The sequence below is a fragment of the Ambystoma mexicanum genome, chromosome 12 (genome assembly GCF_040938575.1).
Source record: "Ambystoma mexicanum isolate Mex_15411 chromosome 12, UKY_AmexF1_1, whole genome shotgun sequence".
NCBI lineage: Eukaryota > Metazoa > Chordata > Amphibia > Caudata > Ambystomatidae > Ambystoma > Ambystoma mexicanum.
Genome location: NC_090936.1, coordinates 971,315,518 through 971,339,775, shown reverse-complemented (window position 1 = coordinate 971,339,775; position 24,258 = coordinate 971,315,518). Strand labels below are relative to the sequence as shown.

The following is a 24,258-nucleotide window of genomic DNA, read 5'->3' as shown; positions in this document are numbered from 1 at the left end:
AGCATTCTGGGCAACAATATTATCATCACCTTTAGGCGCTCTACCTCACTCCGGGATAACCTCGTATCCAGCTTTATAAGCCCTAAGACTATTCCAGTAGGACAGAGTTGGATGAATATCACACCAGAAGGTTTTCAGAAATGCATGAAATGTAAGGCGTGCAAATTTGCCAAGAATACCAAAAACGACCTCCATCCGATACTACACAAAAATATGACTGTAAAATCTCGTATCACTTGTGAAACTGAGTATGTTGTGTATGTATTGACTTGTCCTTGTGACAAATGGTATGTGGGGAATACTATTGGTAAATTGAAGCTTAGGATTCTCCAGCACATAAGAGCCATCAAGAACACTGATCCTACATACCCGATGGCTCTACATTTTCAGGAAAAACATGGAGGTAAACTAGAAGGCTTTGCTTACTTTGGCATACATACAGTTCTCAAGGCGCCTAGAGGAGGTAATCGGGAGCTCCTCCTCAGACAATCTGAGACCATGTACATTCTAGATTTAGAAACAAAGAAGCCAAAAGGGCCATAATCTGGACGAGGAACTTTACACGTTTCTGGGCACTTGAGCTAATTGACTGCATTTATATCTAGAATCTGCAAGGAAGGCAATTTACCTGTAAACTAGAAACTGTTACTGATTTTGTTGCTATTGTCTTTATCTCTATTCCCATTGCTTGCATGATTTTATGATAACTGGTTACTTAACCATCAGCTATATTAGTAGATTTAATATAAGTGGACTCTAGTGGTAGCACCGTATGTATTGGACTGTCAATATATAGAGTTTTAATTTTGGTAACACAGGTTAAGTTTTTCACTTTAGCTTTTAAATGACAGAGAAACTTTCAATTCAATATTTTATTAACAAATAGGAAATTGAATGAATTTTAGCATCTCACCATTTTTAGCTATCTTATTTTAATCTTCTTCCTTTTTTATGGGTGAGCAATGTTTTTGCTTTGTTATTTGGGAACACTAGTCAACCAGCATTCTTTTAATCAAACGTGCCCTTTCTGTATATGTTTTTCTACAACTGCGCATTGTGCCAGTCTACAACTATGAGGTTTTAATCTGGTGGTTTTATATCTTCCATTTGTGCAATTTATTGCTTTTATATTTTTGGCATTGTGAGTTTGTGTTCATCTAATGTTCAGGCAGTGTATGCACTTAGCTCCTTACTAACCCGTACAGACGGTATATCATGGGCTGCTTAATTGCATTTGCACTTTACCCATAGTGGGTTATTGCATATTTGCACATCTATGCACTTGCACTTTACATATCCCCACAGGGGGATAATTGAATGTGATGCTATTGAATTTGCTGCTATTGATGCACTTTGCACCTTATTAGTAACAGATTTGCATTTGCATATTTAAGGTAACTGCATTCTGCATAACTATTGCATTCTATCAAACTTGACATGCCACTGCCAACAACACAATGCACTTTAACCACATAAGATTGAATCATGCGATAAATTGTTTACGGTATTGTTCACATGCTAACAACATCACTGCATACTACGTAATTTGTGAATATAAATTAATCTTTGCGCTAGTTGTACTTTATGTTGGGAAAAATAAAACTATACAAAACTGACAGTTCATTTGATGCATGTTTGAACACATTCTAGTGTAATCAATAAGACTTACTGAGGTTTGAAATATGTTCAAATATGGCCAACTTTGTAAAACGAGTTGTAAAACGAGTTTCAATTTCATTGCACGTAGTTCTATATACTGGGATCATAGAGAGCATGCTGGTTTATATGTCCTTCCTTTGTGTTTGCACCCAAAAACGTAAACAAGCGGCCAGTTTGCCGTGAAACACGTCGTTTTACGTGTTACCTTTTTCTTGTCCATGGCATTCAACTAATTAAAGTATATTTTGATGCTTGGAGACTCTTGGTTCCTGGACTCTGCGTTTGGTGTGGCACTGTTTCACTGGACCGCTTTTCGGAGTGCACTCCGCTCAACTTTATACCGAGGTATAAAGTATATATAAATCGATCAAGCGGCCAGCTGAGCCGCGAAAAGCGTTAATGTCCTCAACGCGCACTTTTACTATGCACTTTGGGAGTGCCATATTTTGATGACTTTTTACTTTTTTGCCAAGTTGTAAGGCACCAATAAAGACCGTACATTTTTACAATAACCATCTTCTGGTCTCCAGATTTCATCATTTCTGGACGTGGAGAGTGCTACTCGCCTTGCCTGAGGTTTATCAGCACCTTGAATATATATATAGAAAGAAAGAGGTGATAAGTGGAAGAGCCTCTTACTACACATAAGGCAAGAAGCTTTAAGCATCAAGATACAACGCAGCAGTGGGCGTGCACACAACACCTGTGCCAAAGGTATAAGGCACACAGCACCCTTTAACATGTTGGAATTTGAGGACCAATCACTAGACCTCACCTCCAGCTTCAAAGAGGTGCTGGGAAGCTTGATGGTAGGTGCAGTGGTGCAGGGGGTGAAACACCTACAAGATAGGCTGGCGACCCTGGAGATCAATCTTAGCCAGCCCAGGGAAAGGATCAAAGAGCCAGTTAGCACGCCCACAGAGCCTCGACGCAGAGGAATCAGGGGAGTAACCAGACCCACAAGAGGAAAGCCTCTGCAGACCCCCCAGGTGAACCTTACAGGGTGGAAGAGAAGAACCCAGAGGCAGCCAACGCTTTTGCTAAACTGAGAGATGCCTTTTTGCAAAGTTCGGCAGTGCCAGCCCTCACGACCCCCTACCCAGGGGAAGATCATTTGGGTAACGACGACCTAGGCTCATAAGAGGAGCCAGCCGAAGGCAACCCCTCCTCCCAATAGGAGGAGAAGAGAGAGGAAGAAGAATCGGCTAGACCCAGCCGAGGAAAGAAGGCCCACAAAGAGAAACACCTGGAAGAGGAGGTGGAAGAAGTGTCGGACAGGTTTGATCCGGACAGTATTAGGAACCAGAGATCCTCTGATTGGCAGCCCTCCCCCAGGGTGACAAAGTACATGGCCCTAAGGCTGAGAAAAGCGCTAGACAAGGAGGTGTGATAGTGAGCGGAATGTCCCCGTCAGACCTCTTGGGCCAAGTAGCGGAAACACTGGAGTTGGATCCAAAAACGCTGGCATTTGTGTCAAAGACGAGCAAAGCTCCCCGAAAAGGGATAGACAGGTCCTGGAAGAGCTGCCAGGAAAAGGTACTCGATATTTCTGGACCGCTGGCCAAGATAATGGATTTAGCCGAGGGAGCAGAGATACCGGAGAGGAGATCGTCCCAGACGCGCTAGCTAATTGGACGCAGAGGGCAGTATGCCTCTTAGATAATGCAAACTGTGTCATTTCCTCGGAAAGGAGGAGAGGGCTACTGCCAAACTGAGCGACCTAGCCTTATATGAGGCTGGAGAAGCGTCCCAAAGCCTTCTCTTTGGAGAGACTTTTGGAAAGGGGATGGGCAGATTTGTTGGTACCTACGCCTTGCTAAAGAAAGCCCAGGCGTAGATTCATAAGATTTTCCCCAGCAGAGGGATCGAGCAGCCGGTCGATTTCACAGAGCCAGAAGACTCCAGAACAATAGAACCCAGTACTGGGAGAATATGCAACAAGACTCTTTTCCAGCCAGAGGACAATTCCTGAGGGGGCTTAGAGGAAGAGGAGCTGGCAAAGGCCAAAACTTTACCCCAGGTGAGAGCACCAAAATATCCTCCAGTAGGGGGCAGAATGCCGCGTTTTTGGGGAAACTGGCACACGCTTTCCAGCGATGCTTGGGTTTTGCAAACCGTCAGAGGTCTGCAGCTGGATACGGAGCCAGTGCAGGAGAACTGGCCCAGGGAATTGCAGTTAGCGCGAGAGCGAGAGAGTTTACATCACAAACTCTGCCAGCTACAGCTGAAAGGAGCCATAGGGAGGTGCAAAGTTTGTGAGTTCTAGGTTTCTGGTGCATAGAAAAGAGAAGGTGTGGCCAGTCATAAACCTGAAAGGGTGGAACAGTTGGATTGTGTACCACCACTTCAAGAAGGAGGGATACACCAACTGCGAGACACCTTGGACTGGCTTACGCAAATAGATCTAAAAGATGCGTAACTCACGGTGCCAATGCAGCCGGAATTCAGAGGTTACCTAGCTTATGGCTGGAACAACCAACTGTGGCAATTGAAAACAATGCCCTTCGGGCTAGCCTCAGCGGCTTGGGCTTTTGCCAAGCTTATGAGGCCAGTAGCAGCATCGATCCGGGAGAAGGGGATTCAAATGATTACATATCTGGACAACCTACTCCTTCTAGCGGAGGAACGGAACACATTACTATATCAGACCGAGTGGGTGCGAAGTCTCCTGCCATCTGTGGGATTCCTACTGAAAATAGAGAAGTCAGACACTACCCCAGCACAGAGCTTAAGACTTCCTGGGATTCGTTCTAGATACCCGGAAAGCGACACTAGAGCACCCAGCTCAGAAGATAAAAGATATCAAAGAGATCAGAGACTGTCTTCGACAGCAGAGAATATCTATCAGAGTCCTAGCGAAGATAGTGGGGATGCTAGCAGCATTGATCTGGGCGATCTTTCCAGGGTCACTATACTACTGTGCTTACAGAGACTAAAGATCAGACACCTACAGCAAGGTCTGAAATATCATCAGATAATTCCCTTAGATCAATCCATCACAGAGCTAGAATGGTGGTTAAAAAATATGGACGCCTGGAATGGACGTGCCATATTCGGGGATCAACCGGATTTGATTATCAAATCAGACGCCAGCCGAGGAGGTTGGGGAGCGAGATGCGGAGCCCTGGAGACCGGAGGTAAACAGAGCGAGGAAGAACTTTACCTCCAGATAAACTGTATGGAACTCCGAGTGGGTTCTTTCGCCATCAAAGCATTCACAAAAGGGAGAGTGAGCTGCTGTGTCCTTCTCAAGATGGAAAACATATCAGCGGTCAAATACATAAATCATCTAGTGGGAACGAGGTCCAAATTGCTGGCAGAGCTAGCGAAGGATTTTTGGCATTTTGCCTGCAGTCAGGAACATCGTTTACAGCAGAGTATCTTCCAGGGACACTGAATGTAGTAGCCGACTGGAACTCCCGTTATCTGACAGACTCCAGCGATTGGAGGCTGAACATAGAAGTATTTCAGCGACTGAACAAGCTTTGGGGTCCAGTGAACACCAACCTATTTGCATCTCGTCTCAACGCACAGACGCCAGTGTATTTCGGCTGGAAGCTGGAACCTTGCGCCCAGGCACAGACTGATTCCTGCAGATATGGTTGGGAGATCTGCACTATGCCTTTCCTCCCTTCATAATGTTGAGCAGAGTGTTGGCGAAATGCCGACAGGAGAAGGCGGAGTTGATTCTGATAGCTCCGATATGGAGATCGCATGTGTGATTCCCGACACTGATGGAACTGTCAGTGGACATACTTCGAGTCCTCCCGGACGGGGAACAGTTGCTCACGGACTCAGCTGGGTCGTTTCACCCTCAGAGTGAGGGCGACTCTGCCACTGCTCGCGTGCAGGATACGCTGGCAGTTGCCAGGCATTTCAAAACAAGCTACAACACTGAGTCATGGGCCACTTCCAGCTTGGACCAGGTGATCAACCTGGAGCAAAGGGTGAAATCTTCATCCCATTTCAGCCCCTATATTAACGATATTGTATTTCCTAGCTCACCTTTTGCAAGACGGGAAAGTATTCAGGACCATAGGAGAGTATAGATCAGGGATCTCTGCAGGGCACGTGCCAATCGATGAAGTGCCAGCAGGGGAACACCCGGCAGTGGGCAGGCTCATAAAAGGTGCTCAATATAAGGCACCCCCGGAGCCGAGATACAGGCGTTAGGAAGATGAACACAGGGTACACCTCAGTGTATTATCCCTATTTCCCTAACAATACGAAGTGGTGCGTCGCTAAGTGTATTAAAGAATTCAAGAGTAGACCGGCCGAGTGTAGACCGGCAGGTGCTACGCAACCATTCCAGGCGGTAGCAACAGCCACCATAGCCAGGTGGGTGCAAGAATTGCTGCAACTAGCAGGCATCGACTTGAATGAGTATGGAGCGCATTCTGTGAGAGGAGCAATGGCATCCAGAGCATTCACATTAGGCGCAACATTGCGTGATATTAGGCAAGCAGCCGATTGGGCGAGTGATACCACTTTTGAGTTTTACTTTAAGCCCATTGAAGGTATTGCTACGGCCGTATTAGGGAAGCTTTGAACAAGCACAATGCTTGCCTCCAGTCTTGACATTGAATGAAGATTACCCCTGCTAATTGCGCAGGGAGTATTGATTCTATTAAAGACTAGGAAGCGAGCATTAATTTCCCACCCAGTCTACATGTACTGTGTATCATGTGATGCAAATCTGGATGATTGATGTGACAGTACGAAGACTCTACCCTAGTATGTGTTTTATGACCCTTAGGGGAAGACCACAAAAATAACTGAAGGTCTAGGGGTTGTGGACACCAGAGCTTGAATAAGCAGAGGTTTACAGTTGGAACGCAGCAAGTCAGGAGCCTGCGACAGTTGGAATAGTTCACCTCGTTGCATTGGGCAAAGTTAGACAGTTACAAGATATGCAGTTCAGAGCAGTCATAGAGAAGAGGACTTCAGGAATAGGAAGTGGGTCATGGACTGGGCTGACCCCGATAGGACTACAAAAACAGTGGGAATTGTAGTTCATAAGGAAAGTAAAGAAGAAAAGGGAAGTTTTCTCAATTTTCTTATGTTTTGTTGAAACTGCTAAAGAGTAATAAATAAGTTGAAGCATAGTGCTTGCCTCCTAGTCTTTAATAGAATCAATACTCCAGGCTCAATTATCAGGGGTAATCTTCAATGTTGGCATGCCAGGCTGTGGCTTTTGACAACTGACTTTCAAGCAGACGGCAGGGTGCCGATTGGGAATGCTAGTGGTTATTAATTTAAAACCTTCTGCCCTTCACATTTTTAATATTTGTTTTAAAGCAGTTGACAAATGAAAGGCTAAAACTTACAATATAGTATTTTGCACTGTTCTGTTACTCCATCGCCCTCCCCCTTTTTTATTTCAAATTAATACTGTACATCACCTCTAAGGTTTGGTGGAAAGCATTGCGTCGCCGAGAGGCACGTGTCTGCGATGTTATGACATCACCTTAACGTTCAACGCCCCATCACCAAAAAGTCGGCAACCATATGTGCATGGACTTTAAGGCAACACGGCGACTTTCATTCAGATGTAAGAAAACAGTCTCCTTAACTAGGTAGAGGCGACTGGCCCACAGAAATAACATTTCAATATGGCCACCTGACCTCGTTTGCAAATTATCTCCCACATTTCCCCCCGCACCCCAGTGGATTTCTCGGATCACCATAACCCGAAATCTCTTTGCGACAAGTTTTATTTACACGAAGGCATGCATTCAAGCAGAGCAAGTGAGTCATGTTTAGAAAAGCCAGAGCATAGGTAACAAACAGAACACGCTGCAAAAGGGCGTGTCTCTGTTTTCAGAAATGGATAAACGCTACACTTTACCACCCTCTGCGCTTACATTTTTCAATGCGTTCGCCATGTGGAAATAAGCTTTTGTTTAATTTGAGGTAACTGCCCCTCGGGGAAGGGTGCATGTTACAGGGCAGAGCATTAACAAAATTGACAACTGAACTCTAGTGTCTAAGCAGGGGGCCGACCCAACAACAACGGTTATTTACTGTTGCAGCACTCACTTCCCAATCCCGCAGGCTCCAGTTAGTGTCACTGGTAAGCAAACAGTGCTTTCTCAAAATAGCCGCTCAGTGCATTGGTGTCATAAAACATTTGGAATCCCGTAGATTTCGGGTATCCCCTGGTCTTTGAGGCCCCGCCTTCTAATCGCCGATTGGCTGTATTAGTCTCAGCACCGCCCCCGTGAGCCTGACCACCTCTCCTACTTCCGAGCTGCAGACCAGAGCAGCAGATTTCCGAGCTCATTGTTAGACCGTATTTTAATTACAAGTTGTAATTTATGGAACGTTTTTTGATGAATAGTTTATTAAATGTTTCATAGGGCTCGTATATGGCTCAAAAGTTACAGTGCATGGAACGCTTCATAGGGCTACCCTTGAAACAGCCGAGCAGCTCTATTGCGTTACTAGATAAAAGCACCTTCCTTTCTGAGAGCGCTTTTATTAACAGTTTTCACTGGTAAAAACAAACAGCTTGTAAATAAACGCAGTGGTTGGCTCATATTGTAATAGTTTGTGAGATGCTCATGAGGCTTGTTTCATAGCTCTCAACTCACCCGCTTTTGGCGGGTGTCACCCGCCTTGCAAAGGGCTGACTCACCCGCCAAGCCTCCTGCACGCCCATTCTTTCCAATGGGCGTCTCACCCGCCAAAAACAAAATCGGGTGATTTCACACGCCTTTGCGAGACAAATGGTTGAGAGGTATGCTTGTTTTCACACAGTGTTAGTATAGGAGGTGGACATGGGCGTAAAGGGACAAGCTCCCTCTCAACTTTTGTGGCAGGCCAAATTGCACCCTCATCTTTTGGCACGGACAGGGCAAGGGGTCCACATTACAGCCACTGCATGAATTAAGTAACATACATGCCAACCCTCCCTGTTGCGAAGTAACCTCCCTGGGAGCATGGTAGCTCCCAGGATGTTGTCATAGGTCACGTGGCAGTAGCCACGTGACCAACATAATAAAAGTAACAGGCCGCTTCCGGCTCGTCAGTCTTAACACCATCAGGCTCGTCGTTCCTGGGAGCACCATGCTGGTGCTGCGCTGCGCTGCGTGTGCTGGACCCAAGGACGGGGCCCAGCTCGAGGACGGTGCCCCTGCCGGGCAACGTCGTCCCTGTGGGCCCACCCTGCGAGGCGGGCTAGGGTGGTGACCCCGGCCTGGGTGCCCTCAGAGCCGAGGCCGCGGTGCGCCGGGTGCCCCCAGCCATGTGTGGAGCTCCGGTGTCCCAGAGCGGGTGGGATGAACCCCCACCCATGAGTCTGCGGCGTGAACGCTGCCCTAGTGCGTCCTGTCGGGTGCCCCCCGACCTGAGTATGGGGCTGCCCGGTGACCCAGAGCAGCCCCCAACAATAGCAACGAAGAAAGGGCCCGCAAGCCCAAACGAAGTAGAGGTGTGGCGGGCCCGACTCCAACTGGGCCTGCGAAAGGAGAATAACGTGGCGCACTGCTTGCCAGTCCCCTGAGGGAGACGGAAGATATCCTCGGCCATGGCCTGGGGAGGAGGAGGAGCTGCGGTTTTCCCCGTGGGGAGGAGGATGTGCGGCGTGGGTTGCCCACCCCTCTCCCATCTGGGGGGAGAACTGTCCCAAGGTGAGGAGAGAGTGTCCGCTGCGTCGGCCGCAGAGGAGGTGCTGCCCCTCCCCCACCCGGCAAACATCGCCCCACGAACAAAGGATTGCGGGCCCGAATCCAACGGGGCCCGCGAAGGAGAGTCAGTTGGAGCCACTGGCCCCAACCATGTGGGGGTGAGGTGATCTGCGGCGCCAGCCGCGAGAGAAAGGGTGAGTCTGCCCCACCACCACCAGCGGGGGGCGAGAAGACTGTTTCCCCTCTCCCATGGCGGGGCGAGAGTGCCCCGGCGTCGGCCGCGACAAGGAGGCGCTGCCCCTTCCCCCGCGACCCACGGGGGTCAGGAGCAGCGAACATCGCCGCCTGAGAAGTGATGCGGGCCCAACTCCAACTGGGTCCGCAAAAGAACTGCCTGGCCCGCAAGGGTGCGGCCTAGGCCGCGGCGGAGGAAATGGCGGCATCGGCCACGACGGGGTGAGCCTGCCCCCCCAACCGAAGGCGGGCCGATCCCCATCGGGTCCACGAGCCGGGAGGAAGTCCGCGGCAGCCTCCAAGTGCCAAGGGCATGCCGCGGCGAGAGATGTGAAAAAAAAAAACGAAGACACAGTGATGCAGGCCCAAACCCAACGGGGCCTGCAACTGGAACAAAAGGAGAGAGCTGCCAGCCGTCCCTCCCCCACTGACAGGAGGACGATGCGGCCCCCCCGCTGAACTTCCCCACTGAGGGAAGGAGGATGCGCCCCCCCAAGAAGAAATGGAGCGGCATCTGCCGCAATGGAGAGGTGAGCTGCCCCTCCCCTGCAAGTGAGGCGGCGTGTGCCGCGCAGCAGGCGCTGCTCCCTGGCCCTCGTGTTATCCGAGCCCCCATAGGTGGGGGTGGTGGTGTGCTCCGTTGTCCCCCCCAGCAAGGGTGGGAGGAAGAAGTCTGAGTGGTCGCCCGCATGGGTAGGAGGTGAAAAGGTGCAAGCCCCCCTGAATATCTGGGGCAGTCACTGGCAATGGCCGTACATTACTCAAGAGCCAGAGGGGGTAAACCCCGAGAAGAAAGGAGGAGTGCCGGGGATGGGGGCATCAGTTTGGTGGTGTCCCGGTGCCCCTCCAAGCCCTGCAGCTCGGGCGCCCTGCCAGTGCCCCACCAAGCCCTGCCACCGGTGGTTTCCTGCCGCCTTCCCATGGGAGAGAGGTAGTATTATGGGCGGCCAACTGTCAGTGTGCCAGGACTAGATCACAAGTGCCCCCCACAGACTGTGGACTTGGCCGATGTGGCTCCTGGGCCTCCCCAGGTGCAGCTTTGCCGGTTTTTGAATGGTGTGGTGACTGTCCGAAGTGAACCCGGGCGAAGGTGCAGCCTGGGTCTTCCTGTCACTCCACAGGTGTGCAAGATGGACACCACAGATCAACATGGACACCACAGATGGCCCAGTCAATGGGGAATGTGAAGCGGCATACATCTGCATAAGGGGTGTCGGGGGTCCTTGATGGTGCTATTGAGTGATAGTAAAACCACTCGCCCAGGTTAATAAAGGGTGTGTTAGTAGAGTGGTTGAAGGAGCAGTAGTGTGTAGTTAGCGGCATATGTTGTTTTTGTTGTTTAGAAAAAATGGAGTGGTGTTGCGAAGTAACCTCCCTGGGAGCATGGTAGCTCCCAGGATGTTGTCATGGGTCACGTGGCAGTAGCCACGTGACCAACATAATGAAAGTAACGGGCCGCTTCCGGCTCATCAGTCTTACCACCATCAGGCTCCAGCGTCGTTCCTGGGAGCACCATGCTGGTGCTGCGCTGTGTGTGCTGGGCACAAGAACGGGGCCCAGCTCGAGGACGGTGCCCCTGCCGGGCAACGCCGTCCCTGTGCGCCCACCCTGCCCTGTGAGGCGGGCTAGGGTGGCGACCCCGGCCTGGGAGCCCTCAGAGCCGGGGCCGGGTGCCCCCGGCCACGTGTGGAACAACGATGTCCCGGAGCGGGTGGGTGAACCCCCACCCATGAGTCTGCGGCGTGAACGCCGCCCTAGTGCGTCCTGTCGGGTGCCTCCCGACCTGAGTATGGGGCTGCCCGATGACCCGGAGCAGCCCCCAACACTCCCGATTTAGGCGGAAGACTCCCGAGTTTTTGTGAAAATATATTGCTATTTTTCACGTTCTCCCGCCTAAAATATTTCTAGCCCTAATGTATCTCTATGGGAAAATGTGCAACTCCCGATTTCTCTGATGAAATCTCCCGCCCAGGTGAGTTGGAATGTTGGCATGTCTGAAGTAATTGGACAGCGTGAGCCTGGCTTTACAGAAAGCGGGCAGCAGGGATACCCCCCGCTGCTCTGTCCCTCACCCTGGCTGGTGGCCCGACTCAAGGTTAGAAGCCACTGCCAGGGTGCTGGACTGGGTGGTATTCGTAGTATTCATCAAAAGTATTCATATGCTTGCATTTAGTGTGTTAAATACATTTCTTTATTTTTTGAATGTGCAGTTATACATGCACTGTTTGTGTGTTTGTATTACTTAACAGTGACCTTCATTTCTCTTTGCCCTGCTATTCCTGGTCACAGTATTTTCTTTTGAGGTCCCCATCTCTACAAATGATTCAGCTCACTCGGTCGGCTACTCCAGAATAAGCCTCACTCCTGATGTTGCTGCAACTGTAGTATTAACAGTTAAAATTCAGATATTGAACGTCAGTTTATTTGATCCCCATGGATGTTAATGACTAATGGTTTGCACGCATCTTTTGCCACCCAGGGCCCCGCAAATCCTAGGGCCAGCCCTGACTGCGGGCTAACACTGTAGTGAGGAGCTAACGTTTAGAGACTGCAGGAGTCGCAGAGAGAGGAGCCAACTTTGTGGATGCATCTGCATATTCTAATGAGACTATTCTAGTCGGCTTACATTTTAAAAGTTGTTGACTCTCCATGTCAGAAACACACACTTAAGAAATGTGAGAATGAGTTGCCTTCTGTCTCCCATGCCCTGCTCACTCCCCTGACATGCAAGTAGCAAGTCACCCATCATGATTTCAATTGCCTAAAAATGTATGCATACAAATTCAGGTGCTAATAATGTTGTTAAAAGTGCACACCTCCCCCCCCACCCAATCACTGTTTGTCAGGTCCTGTCCTGCCATGGCAATGTACTTCAGCCAGGTCAAGTCAACGTAGTCCAACATTTCAGGGGTCAGGGGGGATAAAGCATGGTCTACTCAATGGCCGTTGCACCACTGTTTGCGTGTGTTATTGTGTATGTAATGTAGATATGAATATTGCGTGCACTCAGTGCATTGCAATGGAGGTGCTGGGTGCATGTGTGTGTGTGAGTGAGTGTGTGCAAGCATATGTGTGTGGACCTTCGTGTCTGAATGAATGATAAATAATGCACTGTTTGTATGTTCTGGGTGGAATGAAGTTTGTGAATGTTGTTTTCACTGGGTGGGTGGCAGGCAGGAATAAAGATTTGTGGAGGCCCATTTTCAACGTGATGTTTGGGGGAAACCCTGCTTAGAGCGAAAAAAGTCTCATGTACCCGTTGGGTGCATACATTACAATGAAGATAAGGGTAATAGCCGCCAGTTATGTCGAGGCGGCCGGGCAGCAGGGAGCTTAAACACTAAATTCACACTGACAAGCTTTAAACCCTTCTTTGTCAGCAAGTGGCTGATGTGGAGGAATCAGTGTTAGAAGGCAATGAGGCGATAACACTTCAGTGTATCCCGCGGGGAGAGAAAATGCATAATGCAGTTTGTAATGCAAACAAGTGCACATTTTAAGCCCCAGAACGAAAATAGAGAGAAATGAATATATTGGTGTGTTACAAGACTGCTGAGTGCTGACTGGCAACGTGGGACAGGTGCTTGGGGCCACCACTAAGGTTCCAGGCCTCTTTTATTTGACAAGGTTGAAAGGCCCTGATGCTGTCCATGGTGAATGAGTATGAATTTTGAGTGTGTGTGTATGTATGTATTTATGTATATGTGTGCACGAGAGGCGCTTGGCAGGTGCAGCATTTGTTTATGGGCCTCAGCAAGGCAAATATGAAATATTACATGGCTAGACTCAGACTGGCATTTTGTGGCATCCAGTCTAGCCCTTTCTTACTGTGACATGACTTTATTCTGGGCATCTTGATAAAGCAAGCATTGTATGTGTTATTAATTGGCTAGACTGGCATTTTTTACTGTTGTTAATGCAGTGAATTATAAAGAAACACTGTGGTGTTATAACTTTCAGAACACTTTCGTGTCTTTAGAATTTAATTTTCAAGATACGCCACCAATCTTATGCAAGTTATAACAGATCATCGGAGAGGGACTCTTGTGGTGTTGTAGTTTAGCGTTATCCCTCAAAGCCACCGGCCGCCCTTACTCCAGTAACGCCCCTTTCCTTTAGTTGTCATGTCCCCCCAACATTTTCGGTAAAGTTACTCCACTGTAGCTGGAAAGCACTAACCCCTTTCCAAAACGGAATCTATCATGTATCCAGCACATTCTCAAGGAAAACTTGGAATGTTGCATTGCACAGAAAAGCAAACATCCCCCATGTGTAGCACACTGCTTAAGCTGATCCTCTTACTTGCTGGTAATCTTCATTACTCCTCAACCTGCTCTTCCGTGTCCCCGTACTTGTGAGGTCCCAGACATCCATCTCAGGAATCCATTCCATCTTTTTACTAATATAGCTTTCACGCCCCGGCTGGGGGGTGGACATGGGGTTTAATGGTCTGCCAGCCTGAGCTTTGGAAGGAACGAGGGCCTCAGCTCGGGCTGCGGGATGTTAAACCCCATGTCTGCCCCCCAGCCGGGGCATGAAAGCGATGTGAAGCCCGGGATTTACCGGGTTGCAGATAGTTTTCATTTTTTTTTTATCCGACAGGAGATGAGCTCTGTGCGAGCCCATCTCCAGTTGCAGAACAAAAAAACAGTAAAAAAATTGCTGCCACTATTGAAATGGAAAAGGGACTAGGTCCCTTTTTGGATGTCAGTGGCCATGGAAAACATGTTCTAAAATGGCCACCGTTATCTGAAAAGGGACCTAGTCCCTTTCCTATTTTAATGGCAGTGGCCAGAAGAGCTCCGGGACGGGAGTGCAAGGCTCCGGCCCCCTGCGGGTAAGTGAGGGGGTGGGAAGGGGAATCGGGTGATTTAGGGGTGTGGGGAGGCAACAGGGAGAGAGACTCCCTGTTGGCTCCCCACATTAGAAAAAAAAAGCACCACCCAGGCCCTTTCCTGGGCCGCTGGAATAGGAGGCAGAAATTGTGTATTCTTGCCCACTGTTCCAGCCACCCTTCCCCGAGTGCGAATACACATACCTGTCCCACACCTCTCCTGAGATTACAATACTCTCCCACCACAACATGTCAGTTCAATACCTCACAAGACATCATGGAAGGTTTTTAATGCTGCACCCAGAGCCGGAAATGGGCAGGAACAAGACGTCCCCAGACTCCGCAGCTTGCCCACGACCCACACCTTTCAGAAGACTCTGCAGGCTGCCAAGTCTTCTGAAAGCAGTCTGCTTATTGAAGCATGGGCTGCTTGAGATAACTGAGCTTCAAAATACAATCCTCCCTGAAATCCAGGTATTGCATGCACAAGCAACCCACATTTCAACAAGCAGGCACTTCTCAGCATGAGAAACTCAATACAGAAACAACCAAAGCCTCACATGCATTCAATGTAAATAATTCAAGAATGTCATGTAACTACTTTACTGTGTATTTGATCTTACATGTAGCGTGTAATCCACAAATAACCTATAATGCAACCAGATACCTGGGTGAGGAGCGCTATATAAATAAATAAACAAACATACTTGTTGCAGCTGTCCAAACTGGTATACAAGTCCTGCAATGTAGAGAATCTTTTTTCTTAGGGTGAGTAGGGTGACCATTCAAAACCTCAGAGTCCAACTTCCAATATTCGCTCAAAAGGGTTTCTTGCTGAATCATTATAAGACATGCTTAAAATGTCAAATTGTGGAAACTCTTATGTTCCCATAATGTTCTTTGCTTTAATGCAAATCGCCAGGATTGGGTTCTATGAACAGATACTGTATTGCGTAACCTAGCCTCAGGCCACGCCCCTATCCTCCCCATGGCCCCACCCCTCCAAGGAGGAGAGGGTTCCCCCCAATGCATTTTTTCAATTTCCAGCAATGCCTGCAACTGGGCGGGCACGGAGGGTCGTATGACGAGGAAGAGTACGACTAAGAGTAATGAAGAATACCAGTAAGCAACTGGGTCATTACCTCCATGTCACTCTTCCTCGTCCCAGTACTTACTTGTGAGTCATACCAAAGTCCGCAGTCAAAAATGGATCCATGAAAACAAAAACACAGACAAACCAGACTCAAGTTACAACACCCCATAACCAACTGTATTCCCAAACACTACAATATGACCATGTGTGTCAGCACCCAACACACCCTTCCCAAAGGAGGAGCACCCTTACACATGCAAACTGAGGTGCTCGTGTCTAGTGAACTTATTCGGGTTGGACCAGAGCAGCCACCCTGCAGATGTCCAGAATCACCACCCTCTGTGCCTTAGCCCAAGACTCTGCCGTGCCTCTAATAGAGTGACCCTGAACAGAGACCTGCACCCCAGAATTGGCTAAGGCAATAGCAGAGCTGTCAACCTTTAGTGTTGCCACATTCTGTGATAACACCCAAATCTGTTTTTGGCAGGTGAGGGCCCATTGAAGTATATGGCCGTGCAGGTGACTTGATGGGTGAGTCAGCTAATTGCAAGGCGAGTGAGTTGAGAGGCATGGCAACAGCTTGCTGAAATCCAATGGCTAATCGTAGGTGCAGACACCTTGAGGCCATGCTTGGAACCCCCAAATGTTACAAACAGACTGCCGAAAGGGCGACATTCTGTCCAAGTAGGCCAAGATAAACCTTTTAACATCCAGTTTGTGTCCCCGCTGCTCCTCAGGAGATGTGGCACTGGGAAAGAACTGCGTAAGCACAATATCCTGCACCTTATGGAACTTGGAAATTAATTCAGGAAGGAAGCCTGGATCACACCTGAGAACCAGGGACTCTGTGAGGATCCGCAGGAATGGAGCCGTACACAACAACACTCCAATTTCACCCAGCCTTCTCGCTGAGGTAATTGCCACCAAGACCAATGTCTTCCATGTGAGAAACTTGATTTCAGTGGACTCCAATGGTTCAAATAGAGACTCCTGCAAAGCTTGCAAAACAAGGGGAAGGAACACCAGCACACAGACAACAGGAAATATTTCATCAGCCGGGAAAACCGAGGGCTCCCTGAAAGCCCTGATAGAGCCAGACACATGTCCCAGCTGTCTTTCCGGAACTACAAAATCACAGGGATGGAGCAGTCCAAAGCACACACACACTTTGCAGCGCACCACTGTGCAACATTCTTCCAATGCGCCTTGTATGCCTTCAGAGCCGAGGACCACCTGGACTTCTAAAGCAACATCGCCAACTGCAGTGTCAAGGCCCGTCTGCGCAATTCCTGCCTCTCAACCTCCAAACCCACCCCAATTTGGAATCCGAGAGGCAGAAGGCCCAGACCCATCCAGAGCGGGCACAGAAATGAGGACAGGAACCATCTGCAGACTCTCCATCTTGAAATGCAGAATCTACACTAACATGCTCAGTCTCTTGAGTTCCATGACCAGTCAGAACTTGCCATTTGGTCTCGGCACCACAAATACAACAGAGTAAAAACCCATTCGCCTTTTCTTCTGCGAACTTCCTGTATCGCCCCCCTCTCTCCAACAACTCCAGTACACCGAGTCATGGTCAGAGAGTATTCTGCTCTCCTGGGAAGTGGACTTGCTAATGCTCCCGAGCATGGAGGAGGCAAGGCCAACTTGATCTGGTATCCCCACCGAACAATTCTGTTCACCCACAGGTCAGATGACACGGCCAAGCTGGCAAGAACCAACAGAGCCTGGCCCCAACATATTTGGCATCTGGACCTCTGTGAAGGATCCGTAACAAAGGGTTTGCAAGACATCTGTGGCTTTTCAGACCAACTCCCAACAGAGGGTTTCTGACAATTCTCCTTGGACACAGCATGACTCAGAAACTTCTTATGCCTGCCAGAAGCACCTGCCCAGGGTTAACCAGATAGTGACGACATAACTTTTCAGTGTGCTTATCTGCCTTGAACACACACAATGCACCCTGTCCTCCAGAGAGTCACCAAACAACATCTTTCCTTCAAACTGAATTTTCAACACCACTGCCTTCTGATTCTCATCAGAATGCCAGTCTCGGAGGTGCAAGTAACAGCAGCACGAAACTGCAGCTCCCATGGTTACCACTGCCACATGAACACCATCATATGCCAAATCTGACAGAAGCTCCACCTGCAACTGCATAGCCTGCAGCAGGGGAACACTGTCCGCCTGTTCCTCTGCAAGCTGAGCCAACTTCAGAAAACCACCAAACGCAGTCTCAACCATGTAGGAGGAGGTGTATGTTGAAGCCCGAAACCTACGTGGGCCACCACACAAGATTTTTTCAGGGCCAAATCCACCTTTTTGTCCAGAGGATCCTGGATGGACACCTCCTCAGCCACCATCGATGAGCAACCCACCAAGCACGACAGGATAATATCGACCTGAAGCACCTGCAGAAGTGCCCTTTATAAGGGATAACGCTTGGCCTTAAAGCGAGGATCTGCCACCTTTTCAGGCCAGTCTTTAAGGACTTCCTCCAGAATCTCAGGAAGTAACCGCAGTCCCACCTTGATATTATGTTTAAACTGGCATGGATGAGGCCAGGATCCAGATGCCACATTAGCCACAGAGGAGATTGCTGAATCCCCATGCATTCTGCAGCCTGCACCAACACTGCAGCCAGGTCCTCTTTGTCCAGATACTTTTCCTTCAGATCCACAGAACAGCCAGGCACCGCATCAAAGGAGGACGAGTATGACTCCCTGTCAGAAGATGAAGGTAATGACAGCACCAGAGGCCAGGATTGTCTGAACTTCTTCCTCACACCAGCCTCCCTCCTCAGGGCCTTCTTGCAAATGCGGACCAACAGTTGGAGGAGGTACGCTGGTCAGCGCCCTCCGAAGAAGACAGCAAGCTTGCTATTTCGCCCTCCGTGTCAACATGCATCAATTTACACAGCCAATTGCCAGGAGTCCTGTCAGCCAAATTCAACAGGACAGAGGACACCCAGAAGAAGATTACAGAAAAGCAGCAGCAGAGACCTAACAGAACGGCAGCAGAGTCACTAGCACAGTGAAATACCAGCAGCTAAAGAACCCATCAGACCCCCCCTACATATAGGTCAGCAAGGGTTAAGCAGGTGCAACAAGTTCCACAATAAAACAAGCACACGTACCAGCCACGCCTCCATGCACCTGGGCTCAGCTACGTGACTAGCTGACTCAGTCAGTCAGAGCCTCCGCCCAACCCAGAAGTTAACTCCAGGACTTGCCGTGCATTAGCCACGTTTGTTTTCATTATGAAACTCGAGGGACGTCCGCTTGTGAGGGTAGAACTCAGATTACTAGCATTACAAGTCCAAGCACTTAACGCTAATGCCACTGCTCCGAGCGCTGTTCCTCTTTTAAAATAAATAGAAAATGAGAGATCTTGCAGAGTTATCAGGCTCTGCCCGTACACCCGCATGGTCAAAGAAATGACTGTGGCCTCCCTAAAGCTCCCGCGCACCCTTAAAACAAACAGCTGAAAAGGGATCTGGAGCCACCCATTACACACGCCGAAGCACCAAGGAGGAGGGAGCTGAAGTAGCCAGCCCCTCCCTCAGAACAGCTACCATCACCTGCAGATGACCGAGGGCCCCACCCTCCACCCCCATTGACTGATTCTAGGCGAGAAGTGTCTCCCCATGCCGGCTAAAGAAAGCAGAGGCCATCCTGGCCAGACCGCCAAGTAGAACGTTCCAGGACCAGGAAAAAAGCTCAACCAGGCTTCCTGCTTAGCAAAAGGACATAGGAGACTGTGGTGCTGGAATTTCCTTTTCGGAGGGACAATGCCTCCTAGTCCTTGTCCTACCATTTCTCTGTGTGTGTTTTCTCACGTTTTTTGCCACTGAGGTCCAATCTGGACCTCTGGCAGTTATATGATATAAGGCATTTATAACGCGCCTGTACACAAGGGTTTCTAGGCGCTACAAGACAAGGAAGGGAAGACATAGGGAGGACAAAACAAACGATCATACAAGGACTTGTGTCATTCGAATTGTGACAATAAAAGTGCAGGGGGAAGGAGGCGGGCAAGTGCAAGGGAGAGGAAAGGGGGAGTGTGATCAGGGCAGCATGGCTCTGAGTAAGTGCAGCCAGGGCAGAGTGGCTCTCGGTAAGTGCAAGGAAGCAGGGGGGCTCTAGGGGTTACAGTTACAGCCCCTAAATGCACGGTAGGCCAGGAGACAGTGCAAAGGAAGACTGGTCATGGAGGGGCCTGGTCCCCATTGATATCCTGAGAGAACCAAGCAACCAGTCGGCGCAGCAGACATGTAAGTTAGCAACGGAGTGAGAGAGAAAAGGCAGAGGAGAAAGGAGGGTCTTGAGCTGCTTCCGGAACTTCAGGTAGTCCAGCTCGAGTCTGACTGGGGCAGGGAGGCCATTCCAGAGGGAGGAACCTGCAGAGCAGAGGGATCTACCCCCACTCTCTGCCTGGAGAAGCGTCTGACCCTCATAGAGTTGGAGGAATCTGAATGAAGGGCTCTAGAAGGAAGGTATTTCGGAAGATAGAATTGGATGTAGTGCGGGCCCTGGCCCCAGAAAGCCTTGTTGATTATGCAGAGTGTTTTGAACTTAATCTTTGCCACCACCGGAAGCCAGTGGAGAGATTTCAGGGCTGGAGAGATACAGTCCCTAGGTTGAGGTCAAGGATAACTCTCGCAGTCCTGTTCTGGATTACTTGCAGGGGGCAAAGAGTAGAGGTTGGCAGACTGAGAAAGAGGCTGCTGCAGTAGTCCAGCCTGCAGAGAACCAGGGTTCTGGAGACAGTGAGCTTCTGGGTGAAAGTGAGAAAAGTTGTAATACCTCTGAAGACGTGCAACTGGAAGTGGGCCTTTTTGGCAAGGTCCGTGATGTGAGGAGAGAAGGAGAGAGTGGAGTCGAAGAAGGTTTTTTGCCTCACAACAAGGCGAGGGTAGCAGGCCCAAGGAGGTGGCCAGAGTGAGCGAGGGAAAGCAGGAGCAGGGGTCCCAATTGTCGTGAATCTCCCCCCGTCTCACCTGAGATCGCTTCTTGCAGGGATCCGCGGGAAGATTCTTCTTGCGGGTGGATCAAATTTTGTACAGGCCGGCACGAGTCTCTTCCGACTCCAGCGTGCGTTCAACGTTCCAGGATACTCGCGGGTTCAGGACGTCCAGGAAGGAAGAAGCGGTCGCAAGGATACGTGGATTCCAGGAACAGGGTGGAAAGGAGAGGGTGGAAGGAGTGGTAATAAGGGTCCAGGAACTTGGATAACAGAAGGGTTCGCCAAGCTGCGAAGTACACGTCTAGTCACTACCTATTGATAGCGTTGAGACGCGTGGGGCCGCAGGGGCGTGACATACTTCATATTCCAGTTGGTCGTCCACAACCACGGGACTGGGTCTGCAGGATTTCCGGGAGGATTGGATGTAGGGTTTCAATAAAGAAGTGTGAAAAACTGGGTGAATTTTCTTCCAGGAGTCTGGTAGCTTGGGCCGGAATGAGACTGGGTTGATGACTTCTTTTATGGAAAACAGCCCATAGTACCGGGGGGCCAATTTGTTTGGTCGTAAATGTCGTGGTAGGAGTTTCGAGGACAACCAGACTTGATCACCGACTGAATAAGAAGGCCCTGGTCTTCTCTTGGAATCCGCATAACGCTTAGTGTGTGTTTGGGCCTTTTCTAAATGTTCTTTGGTTTCCTTGTGTATGTTGATGAGAGTTTCGATCCAGGAGTCGACGGTAGGTACTGGTGTAGGATGTGGAAGAACAGAAGGTAAAAGTGACAAGTTGAATCGTTGACTGCAATAGAAGGGGCTGGTCTTGACTGCTGAGTGATCGGAATTGTTGTAGGCAAATTCAGCCACAGGTATAAGTAGCGACCAATCATCCTGTACCTTGGTGGCGAAACAACAAAGGTATTGTTCTAGGGACTGATTTACACGTTCCGTAGCTCTGTTAGTTTGTGGGAGATAACCAGATGAAAGAGCACGTTGGATTCCTAGAATGCAACAGAGATGTTTCCAGAATTGTGAGAAGTATTGAGGTCCTCGGTCTGATATGATCTTGGAAGGAAGTCCATGAAGGCGGAAAATGTGTTCCAGGAAGATTCCAGCGAGTTCTGATGAGGATGGTAGTTTGTACAGGGGTGTAAAATGAGCCATATGAGTGAACAAGTCAATGGTGACCTTGATAGTCGTGTATCCCCTGGAAGGTGGTAATTCCACAATGAAGTCTGTAGCGATGAATTTCCATGGCCTTGTCGGTAGTGTAGGTTGCAGTAGGAGACCCGCCGGTCTCTTGTTCTCGTGTTTGTTTTGACTGCAGATAGAGCAGGCTCGGATGTACAGTTGTACGTCAGTCTTCATTCTAGGCCACCAAAATTGTCTTTGTATAAGACGGAGAGTGTTGGTGATGCCACGATGTCCGGAGTGGAGGGTATCGTGGCAGAGGTTTATTATCCTTTGTTGTAGTTTCTGTGTGGGAATGACTAGAGCGTTATCTTTGAACAAATATCCGTCCTTGGTTCTCAGATTCCATGGATTCTTCCTCGAAATATCCTTCCAGAGCTCAGAGGATTGGGTTTGTATCCAGACTTCTTCCAAAAGTCTGACTGCTTGAGCTACAAAAATCGTGTGGGGAAACATCTTGGGATAGGCCCGATCTTCAATAGTTCGTAATCAGGACGGTGAGATAAGGCATCAGCAATTATGTTTTGTGATCCAGGAACATGACTGATGAGGAACTGGTACTGGGCAAAGAAGAAGGCCCAACGGCCCTGACGACTGTTCCTACACTCCAAGGATTGTAGAACTTGAAGGTTTCGGTGGTCCGTGCGAACCTGGACTGGATGTCTAGCTCTCAGGAGTAGATGTCGCCATTCTGTGAAGGCTTGGCGTATGGCTAACAGTTCCTTTTCCAAGACGGAATAATGTGTCTCACTGGGAGTCAGGGTTCGTGAAAGGTAAGCAATGGGGTGTTCAAACTTGTCCTCAAATTCTTGCTCCAAGGCTGCTTCTATGGCGTAGTTAGAGGCATCCGTCTCCACTAGGAATGGCCGATTAATGTCGGGTTGGGCTAGGATGGGGGCTTGAGTAAACTCTGTCTTTAGGCGTTGGAATGCCTTGTCTTGAGGTGCAGACCAGAGAAAGGGAGTGTCTTTCTTCAAGAGAGCGATGATCGGTTGAACAATCTCAGAAAAGGTGGGTATGAACTTTCGATAGAAATTGGCAAGTCCCAGGAAGGATTGAACTTGTTTCACGGAAGTGGGAGCCGTCCAAGATAGTATGGCCTTTCCCTTCGAATGATCCATACCAATTCCTTCTGGACTAAGGACAAATCCTAGATAATGAACAGAAGTAACGTGAAACAGGCATTTCTCAGGTTTGGCTAGGAGTCTGTGTTCATGTAGTCATTGTAAGACTGCCTTTACATGCTCTTCATGCTTTAAAAGGTCCTTGGAGTAAATCAAGATATCCTCCAGGTAGACGATGACGAAGAGAAACAGCATGTCAGAGAACACACCTATCCATGAATCGTTGAAAGACTGCAGGGGCATTAGCAAGTCCAAAGGGCAAGACCAGATATTCAAAGTGTCCAAAAAGGTGTTCTAAAGGCTGTTTTCCATTCGTCTCCTTCCTTGATACGAATCAGATGATAGGCACCCCTGAGATCCAGTTTCGTGAAGATTACAGCACCTCTCACCGCTTCCAGGATATCCGAGATCAAGGGTAAGGGGTAGCGGTCCTTGAGGGTGCATTGATTTAATCCACAATAATCGAGGCAAGGTCTAAGTTCCTTGGTGTCCTTCTTGGGAACAAAGAACAGCGAGGCTCCAGCTGGGGATTTTGATGGTCTTATGGTGCCATTTTCAAGGTTGGTATCCAAGTATTCTCGGAGGGCCTTTTTTTCAGGTTCGGATAGGATAAACATCCCCCCAAAGGGAATCACTGCTGAAGGCTCTGTGTCTATGGCGCAGTCTTCAGGTCTGTGAGGGGGTAGAGCCTGAACTATGGCAGTTGAAAACACATCAGCATAACTTTGATAGGCCTTTGGGACCTGAATGATATTGGAAACCATGAGTGCCTCTTGTTGATCTGCTGGATTACTTTCAGACGATATCGAGGAGGGATCCGGGGATAAACAATGAGACAGAAAATACTCTGAACCAAGAAACAAGGATCCTGCTGTCCAATTGATGTATGGATTGTGTTTCTGCAACCAGGGCATGCCTACTACCATGGGGTAGTGGGCTGATTTGATAATATCAAACTTGATCAATTCCTGGTGATGGTTTATTGAAAGTTGTATTTCCTTGGTCTGCAAGGATATGGGTCCTGAACTGAGGGGTCTTCCATCAATTGCCTCCACAGGTTGCAATACACCCCAGGCTTCATATAGAATGTGGTGCTTAAAGACCCAATCTTGATCAATGAATACTCCCATAGCCCCACAATCCACCAAGGCCAGGGTGGGGTAGGTCTCCTTCTTTGATAACGATAAGAAGGTTTGTAGAACCACTAGGTTGTTCTGTCCAGGAGAGTTCAAGGATGATGGAATAGATGTGGAGCAAACATCTCTCTCCCGGCACCTTGCTCCATCTAGGATCGGGAGCTGGCATTTCCCGGACGCCGTGGTGGGGCTAGAGTACATTCTCTAACCAGGTGTTTATCCGATGCACAATACATGCACAAGCCTGTGTGGATCCTTCTCATCCTTTCTTGTCGGGAAATGGGTCCACGGAAGGCTCCTATTTGCATGGGTTCCGGGTCATTGTCAGGGGTTGGAACAGGATCAGTTTTTACTGAAGTCTCAAGGGAACTTTTCTGGAAGGGCATCTTGGGTCTT

The 24,258-nt window shown here is 49.0% G+C and overlaps 1 protein-coding gene across 2 annotated transcripts in view; it reads right to left on the bottom strand.

The window, feature by feature from the left end:
- LOC138514155 (uncharacterized) overlaps positions 1-7,858 on the bottom strand; it is a 272,316-nt gene extending 264,458 nt beyond the window's left edge. Inside the window, exon 1 of one of the 2 annotated variants that reach the window (XM_069629460.1) lies at positions 7,699-7,858. The gene's annotated coding sequence lies outside the window, so the exon portion shown is untranslated. The remainder of the gene's footprint in view (positions 1-7,698) is intronic. The other variant, XM_069629459.1, reaches the window with a different exon arrangement.
- Between the last annotated feature and the right edge of the window lie 16,400 nt (positions 7,859-24,258).